General features: G+C 39.1%; 1 pseudogene; it reads right to left on the bottom strand.

Annotated features, from left to right (window-relative positions):
• Window positions 1–3,572: 3,572 nt before the first annotated feature.
• The window catches only part of LOC102398487, a 33,438-nt pseudogene continuing 13,790 nt past the window's right edge, over window positions 3,573–23,220 (bottom strand).

Raw genomic sequence — 23,220 nt, 5'->3', positions numbered from 1 at the left:
AAGGAAACTATAAGCAAGGTGAAAAGACAACCCTCAGAATGGGAGAAAATAATAGTAAATAAAACAACTGACAAAGGATTACTTTCCAAAATATACAAGCAGCTCATACAATTCAATACAAGAAAAACAAACGACCCAATGAAAAAGTGGGAAAAAGACCTAAAGAGACATTTCTCCAAAGAAGACATACAGATGGCTAACAAACACATGAAAAGATGCTTCACATCACTCATTATTCAATACAGTTCAGTTCAGTTCAGTTCAGTCGCTCAGTCGTGTCCGACTCTTTGCGACCCCATGAATCGCAGCATGCCAGGCCTCCCTGTCCACCACCAACTCCCAGAGTTCACTCAGACTCAAGTCCATCGAGTCAGTGATGCCATCCAGCCATCTCATCCTCTGTCGCCCTCTTCTCCTCCTGCCCCCAATCCCTCCCAGCATCAGGGTCTTTTCCAACGAGTCAAGTCTTCGCATGAGGTGGCCAAAGTATTGGAGTTTCAGCTTTAGCATCATTCCTTCCAATGAACACCCAGGACTGATCTCCTTTAGAATGGACTGGTTGGCTCTCCTTGCAGTCCAAGGGACTCTCAAGAGTCTTCTCCAACACCATACATCAGAAGCATCAATTCTTTGGCACTCAGCTTTCTTCACAGTTCAACTCTCACATCCATACATGACCACTGGAAAAACCATAGCCTTGACTATATGGACATTTGTTGGCAAAGTAATGGCTCTACTTTTCAATATGCTATCTAGGTTGGTCATAACTTTCCTTCCAAGGAGTGTCTTTTAATTTCATGGCTGCAGTCACCATCTGCAATGATTTTGGAGTCCAAAAAACAAAGTCTGACACTGTTTCCACTGTTTCCCCATCTATTTCGCATGAAATGATGGGCCAGATGCCATGATCTTCGTTTTCTGAATGTTGAGCTTTAAGCCAACTTTTTCACTCTCTTCTTTCGCTTTCATCAAGAGGCTTTTTAGTTTCTCCTCAGTTTCTGCCATAAGGGTGGTGTCATCTGCATATCTGAGGTTATTGATATTTCTCCTGGCAATCGTGATTCCAGCTCGTGTTTCTTCCAGCCCAGTGTTTCTCATGATATACTCTGCATATAAGTTAAATAAGCAGGGGGACAATACACAGCCTTGATGTACTCCTTTTCCTATTTGGAACCAGTCTGTTGTTCCATGTCCAGTTTTAACTGTTGCTTCCTGACCTGCACACAGGTTTCTCAAGAGGCAGGTCAGGTGGTCCAGTATTCCCATCTCAATGGCCATCATCAAAAAGTGTACAAACAATAAGTCCTAGAGAGAGTGTGGAGAAAAGGGAATGCTTTTGCACTGTTGATGGGAATGTAAATTGAAAATCCACTATGGAAGATGGTGTGGAGATTCCTTTAAAAACTAAGAATAAAACCACCATATGATTTAGCAAATCCACTTTTAGGCCTATATCTTGAGAAAACCAAAATTGAAAAAGACACATGTATCCCATTGTTTATTGCAGCACTATTTACAATATCTAGAACATGGAAGCAACCTAGATGTCCATCAACAAATAAATTGATAAATAAATTGTGGTACATACACACAATGGAATATTACTCATCCATAAAAAGGAGCACATTTGAGTCAGTTCTAATGAAGTGGATGAACCTAGAGCCTATTCTTCAGAGTGAAGTAAGTCAGAAAGAGAAAGATACATATCATATTCTAACACACACACATATATATATGGAATATATAAAAAATGGTACTGAAGAATTTGTTTGCAGGGCAGCAATGGAGAAACAGACATAGAGAATAGACTTATGGACATGGGGAGAGGGGAGGAGAGGGTGAGATGTATGGAAAGAGTAACATGGAAACTTACATTACCATATGTAAAATAGATAACCAGAGGGAATTTGCTATATGGCTCAGGAAACTCAAGCAGGGCCTCTGTATCAACCTAGTGGTGTGGAATGGGGAGGGAGATGGGAGAGAGGTTCAAATGGGAGGGGATATATGTATACCTAAATCTGATTCATGTTCAGGTTTGACAGAAAACAACAAAATTCTGTAAAACAATTATCTTTTAATTGAAAAAATAAAGACTATTATAAGAAAGGTCATTATCATATTTTCTATGATAATTAGGATTATGGTATATTATTGCTTTAATTGCATGCATAATATCTTTAAGCAAGTTCCATCTGCACTTGCATTTTTAAGCTCTATTCCTTAAAGCAATATAATTATTTAATTATTCAAAACTTCATAAAATTGAGAAAACATATTTTTAGCTCCTATATTTAACTACTCAGCTAATAATAAATTATGATTACTTTGTTCTAATACCTGTAAAAAGACAAATAATTGCCCAAATCATTTCTATTTATCCTGATAGTTTTATATTTGCTCTATTTTTATATTTGGTAGACATATTTGTTCTTAGTTATTTTCAGTCTATTTTTTAAGTTATAGATATCAAAGTCCGTGGTAAACTGTTACTGAACTTGGTTAATACATAACATCATCTGAGTTAGAATGAATTTTTTTTTCTTTGTCAACAAATTATTGGAAAGCATATTGAAGATAGGTTTTTTAGAAAATAAATGAAGAGATATTTTTAAGCGGAGAATTTGGTGGAATTTCAAAGCAAAGACATGAGCAGAACCCCCCGCATTCACCTACAGGATTACAGAAGGAAAGAAAAAGAATATTCTGTTGTTAGACACAACTTTACTTTTTAAATTCAACTGTCTTCATATTTACTGCAGGTTTCAGGCTGATGCTAGTTGATAAGAAGCCAGTACTTGTGCTTAGAATAGTGCTCACAGAACAGGTCATGAGAGGACCAGGAGAAATACTGAGACCAAGGAAAAGAAAGAAATGGATGAACTCTTGAGTTTCTGATGGAGAAATCAACCCCATAGAAAGCAGCATTTATTAGAAGTGCATTTTCTGTCCAAAGTATCTGCAGTGGAAACTCTAAACAATTTGCTTCTTCTTTGCAATATTTATATTGTAAGTAAAATTAATGAAGGATTAAAATTAAGTAATTTTTTGTGTGTGTGGTTGTTCATGTCCAACTCTTGTGACCATATGGACTGCAACACATCAATCTCTTCCATCCTTCACTGTTTCCCATTGTTGTTGTTTGGTTGCTAAGTCATGTCTAACTCTGTGCAATCTCATGGACTGTAGCCTGCTAGGCTCCTCTGTCCATGGGATTTCCCAACAAGAATACTGGAGTGGGTTGCAATTTCTTCCTCTGGGAGATCTGCCTGGTGCAGGAATCAAACACAAGTCTTCTACATTGGCAGGCAGATTCTTTACCACTAAGCCACCAGGGAAGCCTGATGGCTTACAAAAATCTTACAGTGTTTTCTCAAATTTATGTCCATTGAGTCAGTGATGCTATTTAACCATCTCATCCTCTGCCAACCCCTTCTCCTTTTTCCCTCCATCTTTCCCATAGTCAGGGCCTTTTCCAATGAATTGGCTCTTCTTACCAAATGGCTAAAGTATTGGAGATTCAACTTCAGCATCAGTCCTTCCAGTCAATATTCAGGGTTGATTTCCTTTAGGATTGACTGGTTGGATCTCCTTGCAGTTCAAGGGACTCTCAAGAATCTTCTCCAGCACTACAATTCTAAAGCATCAATTCTTCACTGCTAGGCCTTCTTTATGGTCCAACTCTCACATATATGCATGCCTATGTGGAAAACCTGACTACATAGACCTTTGTCTAGGTTTGTCATAGCTTTTCTTCTGAGAAGCAAATGTCTTTTAATTTCATGTCACCACCAGCAATGGTTTTGGAGGACAAAAAAAAAAAAAAAAAAAAAAAATACTGTTTCCACTTTTCCTCTTTCTATTTGTGTGAAGTGATGGACCAAACGCCATGATTTTCTCCTTTTTTAAAGCTGAGTTTCATGCCAACCTTTTCCTCTTTCACCCTCATTAAAAGGGCCTTTAGTTCCTTTTTACTTTCTGCCATTAGAAAGGTATCATCTGTGTATCTGAAGTTGATATTTCTGTAGTAATCTTGATTCCAGCTTGTGATTCAACCAGGCCAATATTTCACATGATGCACTCTGCATATAAGTTAAATAAGCAGGATGACGATATACAGGCTTATTGTACTTGTTAATTTAAAAGTGTAGGTATTAAATTCAAGTTATTTACTTTGACCCATCATCCCAATAGCCATGCCAACATGCAATAAACAGCTAGATCTCTGCAGCCAAGAAGCATTACAATAAAAATGAAGTACTATCATTATTAATATCCAAAGGAAGGATAGTCTTCAAATGAAAGACAAAAAAATAGTGTTTTATATTCCAAGAAGGAGAAAGTCTAATGTGTGATATGGAAGAAAATTGGTGGTGTAAAATGTGCTTTACAGCAGAGTAGAAATCCTAACAGGCTTCTGGTTTTCCTGACTGGTAAAGAAGCTCTGGCTAGAGTGTGTTCTACATTAGTTCTTGTATAGTTCTTTTAGAGAGTATGAAATAATTATTGCATATTGAACCCTAAATTATGTTAGATATTCAGGAAATATTCAACTTGATCAGTATGGAAATAGAATTAATCATTATGTTCCTGAGGCCTCAAACAACATCTCAACTGGTTGAACTAAAAGCAATGAATAAAGGAAAGCACTAAGTTTTTAATGGTAACAATTTCCATATGTTTATTCATTTGTCATATCTTTTTAAAGAATAGATTATTTTAAACCTTAATTCTGAATCATGTGGTAAATTTTTGGAGTGAGTATTTGATCTTTGACATGATAATTTTAGGAATGGACAAGAACCCAAAAGAACAGGAGAGAAATCTTTTCAAATCAGTGGCTGGATTATTCAGATGGACTCTTTCAAGGTTTCTAGCACTGGGATGACCCAGAGGGATGGTATGGGGAGGGAGGAGGGAGGGGGGTTCGGGATGGGGAACACACATATACCTGTGGCAGATTCATGTTGAAGTATGGCAAAACCAATACAATATTATAAAGTAATTAACCTCCAATTAAAATAAAGAAATTTATATTAAAAAAAAAAAAAAAAAGCAGAAGGCTACTCTCTCTTTTTCTTCTTTGCAGTCTTACCAAACTTCCAGCAGCAAAACAGGCAACATTTAGTGACCAGGAATGCAACAGTTGCCACACAAGCTAGCAGGAAGCCAATCACATCCAAAGAGTGGTACTGGAACCAGTTGAGGTCATGGAAAGCTGGTCGAAGGTGCTTGGCTCCTTTGTGGCGCATGACAAACTCAACCCAGAAGACTGCTTGGTCCAGGGGTTTCACAGGCTGATCATGGTGAATTCTTGATAACTTCATCGCATTCTCTTTATAGCTAAAATTGAATATATAAATAGCAACTTATATTTTTAAAAATATATTGCATAATTAATTATATGATAAGTTGTGTCATAAATGATATCATCAAGAATATGAAAAGCGTATGAAAACTTGTTTCCTCTTGAGATATTTCTAGCTGTGATGGTTCATCAGTTTGAAAGTGTTGGACGCTTTATAGTCTCAGTAATTACTAGAAGCGGGAGAGAACAGAATTGCCAATTGAAAATAGCATTCTGAAAGTACAGAAATAGGATTATTATTAGAATGTGTAGCTTGAGAATACAGAATTTTGATTTAACTTGCTGAGTGTAGTATTGGGAACATGATAGTAAGAGCAAGCAGCATGGAGGGAAAGGTCTATGAAAAAGGAACTCTTTCCCCACTCCTTCAATCTTCCCCAGGTTTGGGATGGAGTGTCAGTGTTAACAAGACTTCAGCAGTAACAGGAAATGGTTTCAGTCTGTAATCTTCATGGTCCTGACATGTCAAATGAAAGCAAAAAAGATTCATGCAACCCTCTGGGCAAGAAGTAGGGCCTGAGACTGAACAGATGCTGGCATTTTTGCCTCAGGCTAAAGAGAGCTGTGTGTTGAAAACCAGAAACATTACTCTGCCAACAAAGATCTGAATAGTCAAGGCTATGGTCTTCCTAGTGGTTCCATACCATTGTGAGAGCTGGACCATAAAGAAGGTAAAATGCCAAATAACTGATGCCTTCAACTGTGGTGCTAGAGAAGACTCCTGAAAGTCCCTTGGATAGCAAGGAGATCAAACCAGTCAATCATAAGGGAGATCAACCCTGAATATTCACTAGAAGGACTGATGTTGAAGCGGAAGCTCCAGTATATTGGTCATCTGATGAGAACAGACAACTCATTGGAAAAGTCTATGATACTGGGAAAGATTGAGGGCAGAAGGAGAAGAGGGCATCAGAGGATGAGACAGTTGGATGGCAACACTTAAAATGAACATGAACTTGGGCAAACTCTGGGAGATGGTGAGGAACAGAGAGCCCCGGTATGCTGCAGTTCATGGGGTTGCAAAGAGTAGACACGACTGGGTGACTGAACAACAATAACAGAGGGCTGCACATGCGGTGGTGAGATGGGAGGATGGCAATGCATAGAACACTACCCCTTCTAACTTCTGTCAAGGAACAGAAGACCCCACCAGGATTTTGGTTGAAGGCTTTGAATGGCTGACTTAGAAGCAAGATTTCCTTGGTATTGTGAAGGAGGGAAGTTATTTACCCACACCAAAGTGCAATCATCATTGATAGAGAATACAGAACATTATATTGTAGAAAATCATGGGAAAGTATTTAAAAAGTTTTGAGGAGGAGAACTATACAACATAAAAAAATAAACAAAGCCCTGCTTCCCTTTCATTAAAAAAAAAAGGCAAACCTTTCCTAATACACAGGAATATAAGGAATAAGTACCTCTGAATATATCTCAGGAAAACAAATAATACTGACAGAAGTTCCAAGACAGATGCAGAAACAAAATACCAGATAAAAATTCAATAAAAGAAATAGATATACTCTATTAAAACATAAACTGCATCATTAAGTACATATAAATATGAAATTAATGCTAGATGATATTGGAAATTGTGGTCATGGACAAGATAAGTACATTGTAAGCTTTGATAACATTGCACTGATAATAGAGCAAAGAAATAAGATGTGATGTTTAAGAGACACTGATGGAACCTGGTGCTTATTTAATTTCATGGCTGTAGTCATATCTACAGTGATTTTGGAGCCCCCAAAAATGAAGTCTGTCACCGTTTCCATTGTTTCCCCATCTATTTGCCATGGTCCTTCTAGTGAAAGCTATGATTCTTCCAGTAGTCAAGCATGGATGGAAGAATTGGATCATAAAGAGAGCTGAGCACTGAAGAGTTGATGCTTTTGAACTGTGGAGTCGGAAAAGACTTGTGAAAGTCTCTTAGATTGCCAAGAGATCCAACCAGTCCATCCTAAAGGAGATCAGTCCTGGGTTTTCATTGGAAGGACTGATGTTGAAGCTGAAACTACAATACTTTGGACCACCTGATGCGAAGAGCTGACTCATTAGAAAGACCCTGATTCTGGGCAAGATTGAAGGCAGGAGGAGTAGGTATGACAGAGGGTGAGGTGGATGGATGGCATCACCGACTCGATGAACATGAGTTTGAGTGAACTCCAGGAGTTGGTGATGGACAGGGAGGCCTGGTGTGCTGCCGTTTATGGGGTCACAAAGAATCGGACATGACTGAGCAACTGAACTAACCTGAACTGGTGGTGAAAATAAAGTCCAATGCTGTAAAGAACAATATTGCATAGGAACCTGGAATGTTAGGCCTATGAATCAAGGTAAATTGGAAGAGATGGAACAGGAGATGACAAGCGTGAACACTGACATTTTAGGAATCAATTGACTAAAATGCACTGCAGCAGGTGAATTTAATTTAGCTGACCATTACATCTAATACTGTGGGAAAGAAGCACTTAGAGAAATACAATAGCCCTCATAGTCAACAAAAGAGTCCAAAATGCAAAACTTACCTGTAATCTCAAAAATGACAGAAAGAACTTGTGGTTTCGAAGGCAAACCATTCAAAACCATAGTAATCCAAGTATATGCCCCAACCAATAATGCCAAAGAAGCTGAATTTGAAGACCTACAATACCTTCTAGAACTAACACCAAAAAAAGATATCCTTTTCATCATAATGGACTGGAATCCAAAAATAGGAAGGTAAGAGATACTTGGAGTAACAGGCAAGATTGTCCTTGGTGTACAAAACAAAGGACAAAGGCTAACAGGGTTTTGCCCAGACAATGCACACTGGTCATAGCAAACACCCTCTTCCAACAACACAATTGACAACTCTACACATGGACATCACCAGATGGTCAACACCAAAATCAGATTGATTCTATTCTTTGCAGCCAAAGATGGAGAAGCTATATACAGTCAGCAAAAAACAAGACCAGGAGGTGACTGTGGCTCAGATCATGAATTCCCTATTGCCAAATTCAGACTTAAATTGATGAAAGTAGGGAAAACCACTAGACCATTCAGGTAAGACCTAAATCAAATACCTTATGATTATACAGAGGAAGTAACAAATAGATTCAAGGGATTAGATCTGGTACACAGAGTGCCTGAATAACTATGGACAGAAATTCATAACATTGTTCAGGAGGCCATGATCAAAACCATCCCCAGGATATAGAAATGCAAACAGGCAAAATGGTAGTCTGAGGAGACCTTACAAATAGCTGAGAAAAGAAGAGAAGTGAAAGGCAATAGAGAAAAGGAAAGATATATCCATTTGAATGCAGAGTTCCAAAGAATAACAAAGAGAGATAAGATAGCTTTCCTAAGTGATCAATTCAAAGATAGAGGAAAACAGTAGAATGGGAAAGACTAGATATTTCTTCAAGAAAATTAGAGATACCAAGGGAATACTACATGTAAATATGGGCAAAATAAAGGCAGAAACTGTATGGACCTAACAGAAGCAGAAGGTATTAAGAGGAGGTAGCAAGAACACACAGAAGAATTATACAAAAAGGATCTTAATGAACCAGATAACTACGATGGTGTGAGCACTCACCTAGAGCCAGAAATCCTGGAGTGCAAAGTCAAATTGGTCTTAAGAAGCATCACTATGAACAGAGCTAGTGGAGGTGATGAAATTTCAGCTGAGCTATTTCTAATCCCAAGGAGCCTGGCATTCTATAGTCATTGTGGTCACAAAGAGTCAGACAAGATTGAGCGATTAAGCACAGCACAAAAGATGATACTATTAAAGTTATGCACTTAATATGCCAACAAACTTAGAAAACTCACCTGTGGTCATAGGACTAGAAACGGTCAATTTTCATTCCAATCACAAAGAAATAAAATGCCAAAGAATGTTCAAACTACTGCAGAATTGTACTCTTCTCACAATTCTACCAAAGTAATGCTCAAAGTTCTCCAAGCTTGGCTTCAACAGTTTATGAACCGAGAATCTCCAGATGCTCTAAATGTATTTAGAAAGGCAGAGGAAACAGAGATCATTGCTAACATCTGCTGGATCATAGAAAGAGCAAGGGAATTCCAGAAAAACATCAATTTCTGCTTCATTGACTATGTTAAAGACTTTACTGTGTGGATCACAAGAAACTGTGGAAAATTCTTAAAGAGATGGAAATACCAGTTCACCATACCTGCCTCCTGTAAAACCTATATGTGGGTCAAGAAACAACAGTTAGAACCAGACATGGAATAACAGACTGGTTGCAAATTGGGAAAGTAATATGTCAAGTCTGTATATTGTAACCCTGTTTATTTAACTTGCATGCAGACTACATCATGAGAAATGCCAGGCTGGATGAAGTTCAAGGTGGAATCAAGAGTGCTAGGACATTGTACAGGAGACAGGGATCAAGACCATCCCCATGGAAAAGAAATGCAAAAAAGCAAAATGGCTGTCCGAGGAGGCCTTACAAATAGCTGTGAAAAGAAGAGAAGCGAAAATCAAAGGAGAAAAGGAAAGATAGAAACATCTGAATGCAGAGTTCCAAAGAATAGCAAGAAGACATAAAGCCTTCTTCAGTGATCAATGCAAAGAAGTAGAGGAAAACAACAGAATGGGAAAGACTAGAGATCTCTTCAAGAAAATGAGCGATACCAGAGGAACATTTCATGCAAAGATGGGCTCGATAAAGAACAGAAATGCTATGGACCTAACAGAAGCAGAAGATATTAAGAACAGGTGGCAAGAATACACAAAAGAACTGTACAAAAAAGACCTTCACGACCCAGATAATCACGATGGTGTGATCACTCACCTAGAGCCAGACACCCTGGAATGTGAAGTCAAGTGGGCCTTAGAAAGCATCACTATGAACAAAGCTAGTGGAGGTGATGGAATTCCAGTTGAGCTATTCCAAATCCTGATAGATGATGCTGTGAAAGTGCTGCACTCAATATGCCAGCAAATTTGGAAAACTCAGCAGTGGCCACAGGACTGGAAAAGGTCAGTTTTCATTCCAATCCCAAAGAAAGCCAATGCCAAAGAATGCTTAAACTACCGCACAATTGCACTCATCTCACACGCTAGTAAAGTAATGCTCAAAATTCTCCAAACCAGGCTTCAGCAATATGTGAACCGTGAACTTCCTGATGTTCAAGCTGGTTTTAGAAAAGGCAGAGGAACCAGAGATCAAATTGCCAACATGCACTGGATCATGGAAAAAGCAAGAGAGTTCCAGAAAAATATCTATTTCTGCTTTATTGACTATGCCAAAGCCTTTGACTGTGTGGATCACAATAAACTGTGGAAAATTCTGAAAGAGCTGGGAATACCAGACCACGTGATCTGCCTCTTGAGAAATTTGTATGCAGGTCAGGAAGCAACAGTTAGAACTGGACATGGAACAACAGACTGGCTCCAAATAGGAAATGGAGTATGTCAAGGCTATATATTGTCACCCTGTTTATTTAACTTATATGCAGAGTACATCATGAGAAACGCTGGGCTGGAAGAAGAACAAGCTGGAATCAAGATTGCTGGGAGAAATATCAATAACCTCAGATATGCAGATGACACCACCCTTATGGCAGAAAGTGAAGAGGAACTAAAAAGCCTCTTGATGAAAGTGAAAGTGGAGAGTGAAAAAGTTGGCTTAAAGCTCAACATTCAGAATATGAAGATCATGGCATCTGGTCCCATCACTTCATGGGAAATAGATCGGGAAACAGTGTCAGACTTTATTTTTCTGGGCTCCATAATCACTGCAGATGGTGACTGCAGCCTTGAAATTAAAAGACGCTTACTCCTTGGAAAGAAAGTTATGACCAACCTAGACAGCATATTAAAAAGCAGAGACATTACTTTGCCAACAAATGTCTGTGTAGTCAAGGCTATGGTTTTTCCTGTGGTCATGTATGGATGTGAGAGTTGGACTGTGTAGAAGGCTGAACGCCGAAGAATTGATGCTTTTGAACTGTGGTGTTGGAGAAGACTCTTGAGAGTCCCTTGGACTGCAAGGAGATCCAACCAGTCCATTCTGAAGGAGATCAGCCCTGGGATTTCTTTGGAAGGAATGATGTTAAAGCTGAAACTCCAGTACTTTGGCCACCTCATGCGAAGAGTTGACTCATTGGAAAAGACTCTTATACTGGGAGGGATTGGGGGCAAGAGGAGAAGGGGACGACAGAGGATGAGATGGCTGGATGGCATCACTGAGTCGATGGACGTTAATCTCAGTGAACTCCGGGAATTGGTGATGGACAGAGGCCTGGCGTGCTGCGCTTCATGGGGTTGCAAGGAGTCGAACACGACTGAACGACTGATCTGATCTGATGTAGATGACACCAGTCATATGGCAGAAAGCAAAGAGGAATTAAAGAGCCTCTTGATGAAGACGAAGGAGGAGAATGAGATAGCTGGCTTCAAACTCAACATTCAACAAGTGAAAATTTTGGCATCCAGTTGCATCCATTCAGTTCAGTCACTCAGGAGATCCCTGTCTCCTGACAGACATTGTGTCCAACTCTGCGACCCCATGGACTGTAAAAATCCAGGTTTCCCTGTCCATCATCATCTCTTAGAACTTGCTCAAACTCATGTCCATCGTGTCTGTGTAGTCATCCAACCATCTCATCCTCTGTCTTCCCCTTCTCCTCCTGCAGGTGTTAATAATCAGCTGCCTGTTGCTCTGGCTAAACCATAAGAAACACACCATGGGAAAAGAATAAAAGCAAAATATAGCAATACTGTATAATCTAAACAAAAGTACATCAAGTTATTAGTTGGGTCGTAATGGCCTGCTAAACTAAGGAAAAACAGTGTGGACCTTGAAATGCTGGTCAGTGAAAGTTCAGAATTCTGCTTGTGCACACACCAAGATGTTTTCCCAAGGTATATTCGGGTATATGATCTCCAGCTGGGGATACTCCTTGTATAAGAACATAACAAAGACAGTTCAAAGTAATCAGTAAAATGAGAGATGTTATCAGGGACACGGGACATTGTGGCACAACAGATACTTTCTGCATGCCAAGACACTAAATAAAAGTGATGTGACTCTGAAGAACAGGGTTCTTGATTCAGAAGGTCTTGAGTTTTCCATTCCCATCTTTAAATCTTTAATTCTGTCCCTAGTTTCTTTTCCCCAAACTGTTTGTCAACCACTTTCAAGTCCTATCTGCTGGGCAACAGGGTCTTTTCTAATGAGTCAGTTCTTAGCAAAAGGTGGCCAAAGTATCAGAGCTTCAGCTTCAGCATCAGTCCTTTCAATGAAAATTCAGGACTGATTTCCTTTAGGATTGACTGGTTGGAACTCTGCAGTCTAAGTGACTTTCTTGAGTCTTTTCCAACTCCACAGTTCAAAAGCATCAACTCTTCAGTGCTCAGCTCTCTTTATGGTCCAACTCTTCCATCCATACTTGACTACTGGAAGAATCATAGCTTTCACTAGAAGGACCATGGCAAATAGATGGGGAAACAATGGAAACAGTGACAGACATTATTTGTTGGGGGGGGGGGGCTACAAAATCACTGTAGATATGACTGCAGCCATGAAATTAAAAGACGATTGCTCCTTGGAAGAATTTCTATGACAGATTTAGGTAGCACATTAAAAATCAGAGACATCACTTTGCTGACAAAGGTCCATCTAGTCAAAGCTAATTTTTTTCCAGTAATCATACAGATGTGAGAGGTGGACCATAAAGAAGGCTGAGTGCTGAAAAAATGATGTTTTTCATCTGTGGTGTTGGAGAGAACTCTTGAGAGTCCCTTGAACCCCAAGGAAATCAAACCAGTCAATCCTTAAGGGAAATCAACCCAGAATATTCATTAGAAGTATTGATGTTGAAGCTGAAGCTCCAGAACTTTGGCCACTTGATGGTGGAGCGAATTCATCTGAAAAGACTCAGATTCTGAAAAAGATTGAAGGCAGGAGGAGAAGATGGCAACAGTGGATGAGACAGTTGGAGGGTGTCACTGATTCACTGAACATGAGACCAAAGGCCTGGATATAGTTTAGGATGGGGAAGCCTAGAGTGCTGCAGTCCATGAAATCGCAACGAGTCGGACACGACTGAGCAACTTAACAACAATACGTTGTTGCATGGTAGAAACCAAGGCAACATTTTAAATTAGTTATATCCCAATTAAAAATAAGTTAAACAAACAAGAGAGACACTGATAAGTGACTTAATAGTGAAAAGTCATTCAATATTTTAAAATTTACATGTTTAAAAAATAATTTTAAACTCGAATGTCAATGCATGTTTATAGACTTACACAAAATTTCTGGTAAGAATTGATCTGATATATAGAAGCATTTACAACTCTGGCAAATATTTTAATATAGTTTCTTTTTTCCAAAGAATATATTTGTTTTATTTATATGAAATATAGTTACATAATAAATGTACTCCTTCATTACTGAGAATTTATTTGTCTGTGATCACAGCTAACTACCATGTTGTACAAAATTCCCCAGAACTTATTTTATTACTCAAAGTTTGTTCCCTATTACTCAAAGCTTGTCTCTCCATTCTTCCAACTGCTAGACCCTGGAAAACACCAATCTACTCTCTACTTCTGGAGAAGGCAATGGCACCCCACTCCAGTACTTTTGCCTGGAAAATCCAATGTATGGAGGAGCCTGGTAGGGTGCAGTCCATGGGGTCGCTAAGAGTCAGACACGACTGAGTGACTTCATTTTCACTTTTCACTTTCCACTTTCATGCATTGGAGAAGGAGATGGCAACCCACTTCAGTGTTCTTGCCTGGAGAATCCCAGGGATGGGGAAGCCTGGTGGGCTGCCGTCTATGGGGTCACACAGAGTCGGACACGACTGAAGCAACTTAGCTGCAGCAGCACTCTCTACTTCTATGAGTTTCAATTATTAGGCAGCATGTATAAGTGATTCTAAATAATATTTGTCATTCACTGACTTACTTCACCTAGGACAATACCATGTTCTCAAATATGGAAGTATTTCCTTTGTGTTCTTTGCTAAATAATATTCTTTCATTACATACACCACATTGTCTTTATCTATTCATTCACTGAAAGACACTAAGGTTTAATTCATGCCTTGATTTTTGTGAATAATACAGCAATTAGCACTGGGGTGAAGCTATCAAATTGTCAACATCAGTCAGATCATTGAAAAAGCAAGAAAGTTCCAGAAAATCATCTACTTCTGCTTTATTGACTATGCCAAAGCCTTTGACTGTGTGGACCACAACAAACTCTAGAAAATTCTTAAAGAGATGGGAATACCAGAACACCTGACCTGCCTCCTGAGAAATCTGTATGCAAGTCAGGAAGTAACAGTTAGAACTGGACATGGTACAACAGACTGTTTCCAAATTGGAAAAGGAGTATGTCAAGGCCGTATATTGTCACCCTTATTTAACTTATTTAATTTATAGGCAGAGTACATCATGAGAAAAACTGGGCTGGAGGGAGCACAAGTTGGAATCAAGATTGCTGGGAGAAACAGCAATAACCTGAGGTATGCAGATGACACCACCCTTATGGCAGAAAGCAAAGAAGAACTAAAGAGCTTCTTGTTGAAATGAAAGAGGAGAGTGAAAAAATTGGCTTAAACTCAACATTCAGAAAACTAAGATCATGACATCCGGTCCCATCTTTCACGGCAAATAGATGAGGAAACAGTGGAAACAGTGACAGACTATTTTTGAGGGGCTCCAAAATCACTGGAGATGGTGACTGCAGCCACAAAATTAAAAGACACTTGCTCCTTGGAAGAAAAGTTATGACCAAACTAGACAGCATATAAAAAGCAGAGACATTAGTTTGCTAACAAAGATCCATCTAGTCAAAGCTATGGTTTTTCCAGTAGTCATGTATGAATGTGAGAGCTTGACTATAAAGAAAGCTGAGTGCTGAAGAATTGATGTTTTTAAACTCTGGTATTGGAGAAGACATCTTTTTTTGGGTGTTAGTTCTAAAACGTCTTGTACGTCTTCATAGAACCTTCAACCTCAGCTTCTTCAGCATTACTGGTTGGGGCATAGACTTGGATTACTGTGATATTGAATGGTTTGCCTTGGAAACGAACAGAGATCATTCTGTCGTTTTTGAGATTGCATCCAAGTACTGCATTTCAGACTCTTTTGTTGACCATGATGGCTACTCCATTTCTTCTGAGGGATTCCTGCCTGCAGTAGTAGATATAATGGTCATCTGAGTTAAATTCACCCAATCCAGTCCATTTCAGTTCGCTGATTCCTAGAATGCTGACATTCACTCTTGCCATCTCTTGTTTGACCACTTCCAATTTGCCTTGATTCATGGAACTGACATTCCAGGTTCCTATGCAATATTGCTCTTTACAGCATCAGATCTTGCTTCTAGCACCAGTCACATCCACAGCTGGGTATTGTTTTTGCTTTGGTTCCATCCCTTCATTCTTTCTGGAGTTATTTCTCCACTGATCTCCAGTAGCATATTGGAGAACTAACACCCCAAAAAGATGTCCTTTTCATTATAGGGGACTGGAATGCAAAAGTAGGAAGTCAAGAAACACCTGGAGTAACAGGCAAATTTGGCCTTGGAATACGGGATGAAGCAGGGCAAAGACTAATAGAGTTTTGCCAAGAAAATGCACTGGTCATAACAAACAGCCTCTTCCAACAACACAAGAGAAGACTCTATACATGGACATCACCAGATGGTCAACACCGAAATCAGACTGATTATATTCTTTGCAGCCAAAGATGGAGAAGCTCTATACAGTCAACAAAAACAAGACCAGGAGCTGACTGTGGCTCAGACCATGAACTCCTTATTGCCAAATTCAGACTTAAACTGAAGAAAGTAGGGAAAACTCATGTCCATAGAATCGGTGATGCTATCCAGCCATCTCAGCCTCTGTCATCCCCTTCTCCTCCTGCCTTCAATCTTTCCCAGCATCACGGTCTTTTCAAATGCATCAGCTCTTCATATTAGGCCAAAGTATTGGAGTTTCAGCTTCAAAATCTGTCCTTTCAGTGAATATTCAGGACTGATTTCCTTTAGGATGGACTGGTTGGATCTCCTTGCAATCCAAGGGATTCACATTAGTCTCCTCCAATCAGATCAGATTAGTCGCTCAGTCGTGTCCAACTCTTTGTGACCCCATGAACCGCGGCATGCCAGGCCTCCCTGTCCATCACCAACTCCCGGAGTTCGCCCAAACCCATGTCCATCGAGTCAGTGATGCCATCCAACCATCTCATCCTCTGTTGTCCCCTTCTCCTCCTGCCCTCAATCTTTCCCAGAATCAGGGTCTTTTCAAATGAGTCAGCTCTTCACATCAGGTGGCCAAAGTATTGGAGTTTCAGCTTTAGCATCAGTCCTTCCAATGAACACCCAGGACTGATTTCCATTAGGATGGACTACGTGGATCTCCTGCTGTCCAAAGACTCTCAAGAGTCTTATCCAACACCACAGTTCATAAGCATCAATTCTTCAGCACTCAGCTTTGTTTAAAGTCCAACTCTCACAGCCATACATGACCACTGGAAAAACCATAGCCTTGACTAGACAGACCTTTGTTGACAAGTAATGTCTCTGCTTTTTAATATGCTGTCTAGGTTGGTCATAACTCTCCTTCCAATGAGTAAGTGTCTCTTTATTTCATGGCTGCAATCACCATCTGCAGTGATTTTGGAGCCCAGAAAAATAAAGTCTGACACTGTTTCCACTGTTTCCCCATCTATTTCCCATGAAGTGATGGGACCAGATGCCATGATCTTCGTTTTCTGAATGTTGAGCTTTAAGCCAACTTTTTCACTCGCCACTTTCACTTTCATCAAGAGGCTCTTTAGTTCTTCTTCACTTTCTGCCATAAGGGTGGTGTCATCTGCATATTTGAGGTTATTGATAGTTCTTCTGGCAATCTTCATTCCAGCTTGTGCTTCCTGCAGCCCAGCGTTTCTCATGATGTACTCTTTATATAAGTTAAATAAGCAAGGTGACAATATACAGCCTTGACGTACTCTTTTTCCTATTTGGAACCAGTCTGTTGTTCCATGTCCAGTTTTAACTGTTGTTTCCTGACCTGCATACAGTTTTCTCAAGAGGCAGGTCACGTGGTCTGGTATTCTCATCTCTTTCAGAATTTTCCACAGTTTATTTTGGTCCACACAGTACCTAGAGAGCATATTAAAAAGCATAGAAATTACTCTGCTGACAAAGATCTATATAGTAAAACTATCATTTTTCCAGCAGTCAGGTATGGATGTGAGATTTGGACCATAAAGTAAGCGAAGTGTCAGAAAATTGATGCTTTTGAGGTGTGGTGTTGGATAAAGCTTTTGGGAATGCCTTGAACTGCAAGGAGATCAAACCAGTCTATCCTAAAGGAAATAAACCCTGAATATTCACTGGAAAGACTGATGCTGAAGCTGAAGCTCCAATATTTTGGCCACTTGATGTGAAGTGCTGACTCATTAAAACATACCCTGACTATGGGAAAGATTGAAGGCAGGAGGAGAAGGGGACGAAGAGGACTAGGTGCTTAGATAGCATCACTGTCTGGATGGACATGAATTTGAGTGAGCTTGGGAGATGGTGATGGGCAGGAAAGCCTGGTATGCTGCAGTCCATGGGGTCACAACGAGTCAGACACAACTGAGTGACTGAACAATTCCAGGGGATCTCCTCACTCAGGAATCGAACCTGCATCTCCTGTAGCAACTGCATTGGCATGTAGTTTCTTTACCACTGAACCATAAAGAAGGCTGAGCACCAAAGATTTGATGCTTTCTGATTGTGGTGCTGGAGAAGACTCTTGAGAGTTCCTTGGAGAGCAAGGAGATCAAATCAATCAATCCTGAAGGAAATTAACTCTGAATATTCATGAAAGGACTGATGCTGAAGCTGAAACTCCAATACTTTGGCCACCTCATGTGAAGAACTGACTCACTTCAAAAAACCTGATGCTGGAGCAGATTGAAGGGAAAACGAGAAGGGGGCAGCAGAGGATGAGATGGTTAGATAGTATCAGCACCTCAATGGGCATGTATTTATTTGAGCAAACTCTAGGACATAGTGGAGAATGGAGGAGCTTGTCATGCTGTAGTCAGTGGGGCCATAGTGTCAGACAAAACTTAGTGATTGAACAACATCAACAATTCTCATAGGTGTGAGGTGGGATTTTGATTTGCATTTCATGATGCTTAGTAGTATCAAGCCCCTTTTCAATTACCTGTTGGCCATGTATATGTCTTCTTCGGGCAAATATGTATTCAGTAACTACATTCATTTAAAAATTTTTTATTGCTATTGAGTAATATGGGTTACTTATATCTTTTGTATATTAGTCTCTTATCAGTGTGTAATTTTCAAAATATTCTCCAATTTTGTACATTGCCTTTCATTTTGTAAATCATTTATTTTGCTGTGTAGAAGCTTTTGAGCTTGATATAGCCCCACCTTTTGGTTTGCATTGGTTCCTTGTATTTTTGGTGTCATATCCCAGAATTTGATGCCAAAACCCTTATCAAGAAACTTTCCCTCCTGTTTTATAATAGGAGTTTTATAAACCATAAAAGGTCTTCTTATGTTTAAGTCTTTAGTCCATTTCTAGTCAAACTGTGTAAGTAATGCAATGTGGTGGTTTAGTACTAAGTCATGTCTGTCTCTTGTGACACCATGGACTGTAGCCAGCCAGGCTCCTCTGTCGATGGGATTCTCCAGGTAAGAATACTGGAGTGGGATGCCATTTCCTTCTCCAGGGGCTCTTCCTGACCCCAGGTTTGAACTTGGGTCTCTTGCATTGAAAACAGATCTTTACCAACTGAACTCTGAGGGAAGTAATGTAATATAAGGGTCCAAATTTTATTCTCCTGGATATAAATATCTAGTTTCCCTAGTACTACTTATTGAAAAGATAACACTTTTCCTATTGAGTATTCTTCACATTTGTCAAATATTATTCAACTTTACATAGAGGGGTTTGTATCAGGACTCTAAATCCTGTACATTGGTCTGCATGTCTATTTTTATGACAATATCATCTTTTTAAAATTGCTATAAGTTTGTAGTACAGTTTTAAATAAGAATTGGGATGCCTCCAATGTCATTATTTCTTGGGACTGGTTTGGCTGTCTGAGATCTCTTATAGCTTGACACAAATTTAGAATTTGTTTTTATCTTTCTATGCTCCAGAAGGCCTTAAAAATTTGTGATTCAATCCATTCCTCTTTTTCTGCCAAGGAACTCTTTCTAGCTGAAAGTTCTCTCTTGGTGATGAGTAATGCTGGCTTGGGAATGATGCTGGTAAAATAAAACTGTCATCATTCTGTTCTTGTGTGATTTAGCTCAGATTTTTTGTTCTACTGTGTTGCTAAAATTTCTTACATGGACTTTGGAGCATTCCCAGAGATGATTTTGCTCATGGATAGTGTCCAATTATTACTCTCTGTCAAGGAACAGGGAGGCTGGGGTCTTCTCTCTATTTATAAATTAACACAACGAAAGAGCAGAAGTAAGTTTCTAAACTGGTATTGGTTATAACTACCCAGATGGTGACTGCAGTCATGAAATTAAAAGATGCTTGCTGCTTGGAAGAAAAGCTATGACTACCTAGACAACATATTAAAAAGCAGAGACATAACTTTGCCAACAAAGGTCTATCTAGTCAATGCTATGGTTTTTCCAGTAGCCATGTATAGATGTGAGAGTTGAACTATAAAGAAAGCTGAGCATCAAAGAATTTATGCTTTTGAACTGTGATGTTGAAGAAGAGGCTTGAGAGTTACTTGGACTGCAAGGAGATCCAACCAGTCCATCCTAAAGGAATTCAGTCCTGAATATTCATAGGAAGGACTGATGCTAAAACTGAAATTCCAATACTTTGGTCACCTGATGCGAAGAACTGACTCATGGAAAAGACCTTGATGCTGGAAAAAATTGAAGGCAGGAGGAGAAGGGGAAGACAGAGGATGGCATCACCGACTCAATGGATATGAGTTTGAGCACGCTCCGAGAGTTGACGTTGGACAGAGAAGCCTGGCGTGCTGCAGTCCATGGGGTCACAAAGAGTTGGACACGACTGAGCGACTGAACCATACTGAACTGACATGAGGGAAGCTGAGTGGTTTTTCATTTTTACTTTTATGATTTTGTTGTAGTCGCTAAATTCTTTATAGTGGTAATATCTGCAATTTTTAAGAAATAAAAGTATTATTGTTAATTTAAAAATTCATCTTTTTAACAATAAATTATTTTCTTTAAATAAATGTAGTATTTCTTTGAGGTTATAATCTATCACCCAGAAGGGGTAGGTGACAAAATACTTTCACAAAATTTAGGAAGTATAAAATAACCTTATTTGATATTAGGCGCACTGTAAATTATGGGAAATTTGTCAATTTCAAATTATATAAAGCTGATTATTCCTTCAAAAACAAAATGCTTCTTAGTTAAGAATATATTCTCTACTCACGAAGTATTGTTAATAACTGCTTTCAAAGCATTAAGCAGATCTGCACTTGTCATTCTTTGCATGTCTACTTCAACAGCTGTCCCTTTGGCTTTCATATGAACAAGATTATCATGCTGATCACCAAACATAGGAATTCCAACCATAGGGACCCCGTGGTAAATAGCTTCATAGATCCCATTGGTTCCACAGTGAGTTATAAAAGCTCTGGTTTGGGAATGACCTAAAAATTGAAAGAAAAAATAAATAATTATTCTAAGTTGTAAGAGTGTCCAAAACAGAAAATCATGACACCTGCATAAACCAAATTCTATTAGGTAACATTTTCTATATAATTCTGTGTCATGAGAACACATATAAATTCTTATAGGCTCTGAAGTAGCAGCAATTAATTACTCCAGGCTAAGTATAATTACTGATTCCAGCAATTAAGTCATTCCACAGACAACTAAGACGTTTCCTGCAAAATATATGGTGAGAGTACTTGCCATTTGACAAATTATTGCAAGAAGAATACATCAATAAAAAAGAATGGAGGGACTGAAGAAACTAATCTTTTTGTAGATGGGAAAGAGGAGGTGACGTGTGCAGGGTTTCAATATGAAAATGTTGGCATAACAAGCTAGAAAGATAGGCTACATTAGTTCATGGTGTACTCTGTTTAAGAAAATAGGATTTGCATTTGACTTTATACTAATATGCAGCCATTTATATTATATATGAAATGTAGGTGAAATGGTTTGCCACATTTTTTTTTTTTCCATAGAGAAGAGAGGTGTGAGAAAATGGTGAAGAGAATCAGGAGTGTGTTGCAATACTGTATACAAAAGTTAACGAAAGCCTCATCTAAAGGTAATTTCTCTGATTTGATCCTGAAGAGGGAGAGATTATGTCATAAATGGGAGAGTCACCAAGGTATAGTCTGGTTTCTCTGAACTCTTCTCAACTAGATTTTGATTTTGTGGCTCCACTATCTCCGCATTGCCCAATTTTAGCAAGCATTCTACTAAGTCAGTTGAACTCTGCACTTTTCCATCCAATGAACTTCCACTATGTTCTTTTGTGATAAATTCCCCATTTTTCTTTCTGTGTACAAATTGTTTCCAGTCTCTCTGTTTTATTGTAAAAGTCCATTGCACTAATAACTATACTTATGGTGATGGTCTTGAATAAATGTGCCTTACAGTCTTTAACATGTGTCATGAACAATCCTTTCTTTCAAAACTCCTGAAGCAATGTGAAGAACACATTAAAGTTGTTTTTTTTTTTCCTTATTTTAAATACAAATTTGTTGATATCTGTTATTGAATAATCATTCAGATTATACCTCATTCAGCTCTGTTTATTTTTCTTCTCTTTGGTCTTACCAAGAAGATCATTCTGTGGAATCCATTTATATAGCCGGGTATTGGCTCCTAGTGTTTCTGGTTTCTTTCCTGTGTATCTCCACAGAACCTATTAAGATAAATGTCTTTATTAGAAGATTTTAGAATCACATCCTGTCAGAAGAAGTTAACCTACCCTGATGACTCAGATCGTAAAGAATCTTCCCACAGTACTGGAGACAGGGGTTTGATCCCTGGATCGGGAAGATCCCCTGAAGAAGGAAATGGCAACCCACTCCAGTATCCTTGCCTGGAATATCCCATGGATGGAGGAACCTGGCAGGCTATAGTCCATGGGGTTGCAAAGAGTCAGACACGACTAAGAGACTTCACTTCAATCAAATTTGATGCCTCCAGGTAATGCACAAGTAAACTGAGTCCATACGTGATTAGGTAATGAATGTTTTTAAACCATAAACACTACAGCTGTGTTTTCAAAGGCTTGCAATGATCCTAGTCAATAGCCTTTCATCTTCGGGTTAATTCTAACTTAACCCAAAGAAGAAAAATAATGAAGAGGTAGATGAAGAAAAATGACAATCTGTATCTGAAAGAACTACATATGGTGTTACTAAGCCACTCTGGTAAAGAGGATTTTTGAGACAAAGATTTCAGAGGCAAAGGGGAGGGATGTTATTTACCTCTTCTGAACTATTTTTTACATACTTACTAGTAATGTAGACTCATATGGTAAAATATTCATAATCATATTTATCATTTTAAAGTATTCTAAGTTTAGAGTTTGGTAGCATTAAAAACATCCACATTGTGTAACCGTCATGGCATCCAGTCACACAGTTGTGTCCGACTCTTTGTGACCCCATGGACTGCAGCCTGCCAGGCTCCTCTGTCCATGGGGATTCTCCAGGTAAGATTACTGGAGTGGGTTACCATGCTGTCCTCCAGGGGACCTTCCTGACCCATTGTAGTTGGTGATGGACAGTGAGGCCTGGCATGCTGCAGCTCATGGGGTCGCAAAGAGTTGGACAAGACTGAGCGACTGAACTGAGAAAAAAGATGTCACTC

Source organism: Bubalus bubalis, chromosome 7 (genome assembly GCF_019923935.1).
Source record: "Bubalus bubalis isolate 160015118507 breed Murrah chromosome 7, NDDB_SH_1, whole genome shotgun sequence".
Classification (NCBI taxonomy): domain Eukaryota; kingdom Metazoa; phylum Chordata; class Mammalia; order Artiodactyla; family Bovidae; genus Bubalus; species Bubalus bubalis.
Note: the sequence above shows the minus strand (reverse complement) of the source record. Positions and strands in the feature narration are given on the sequence as shown.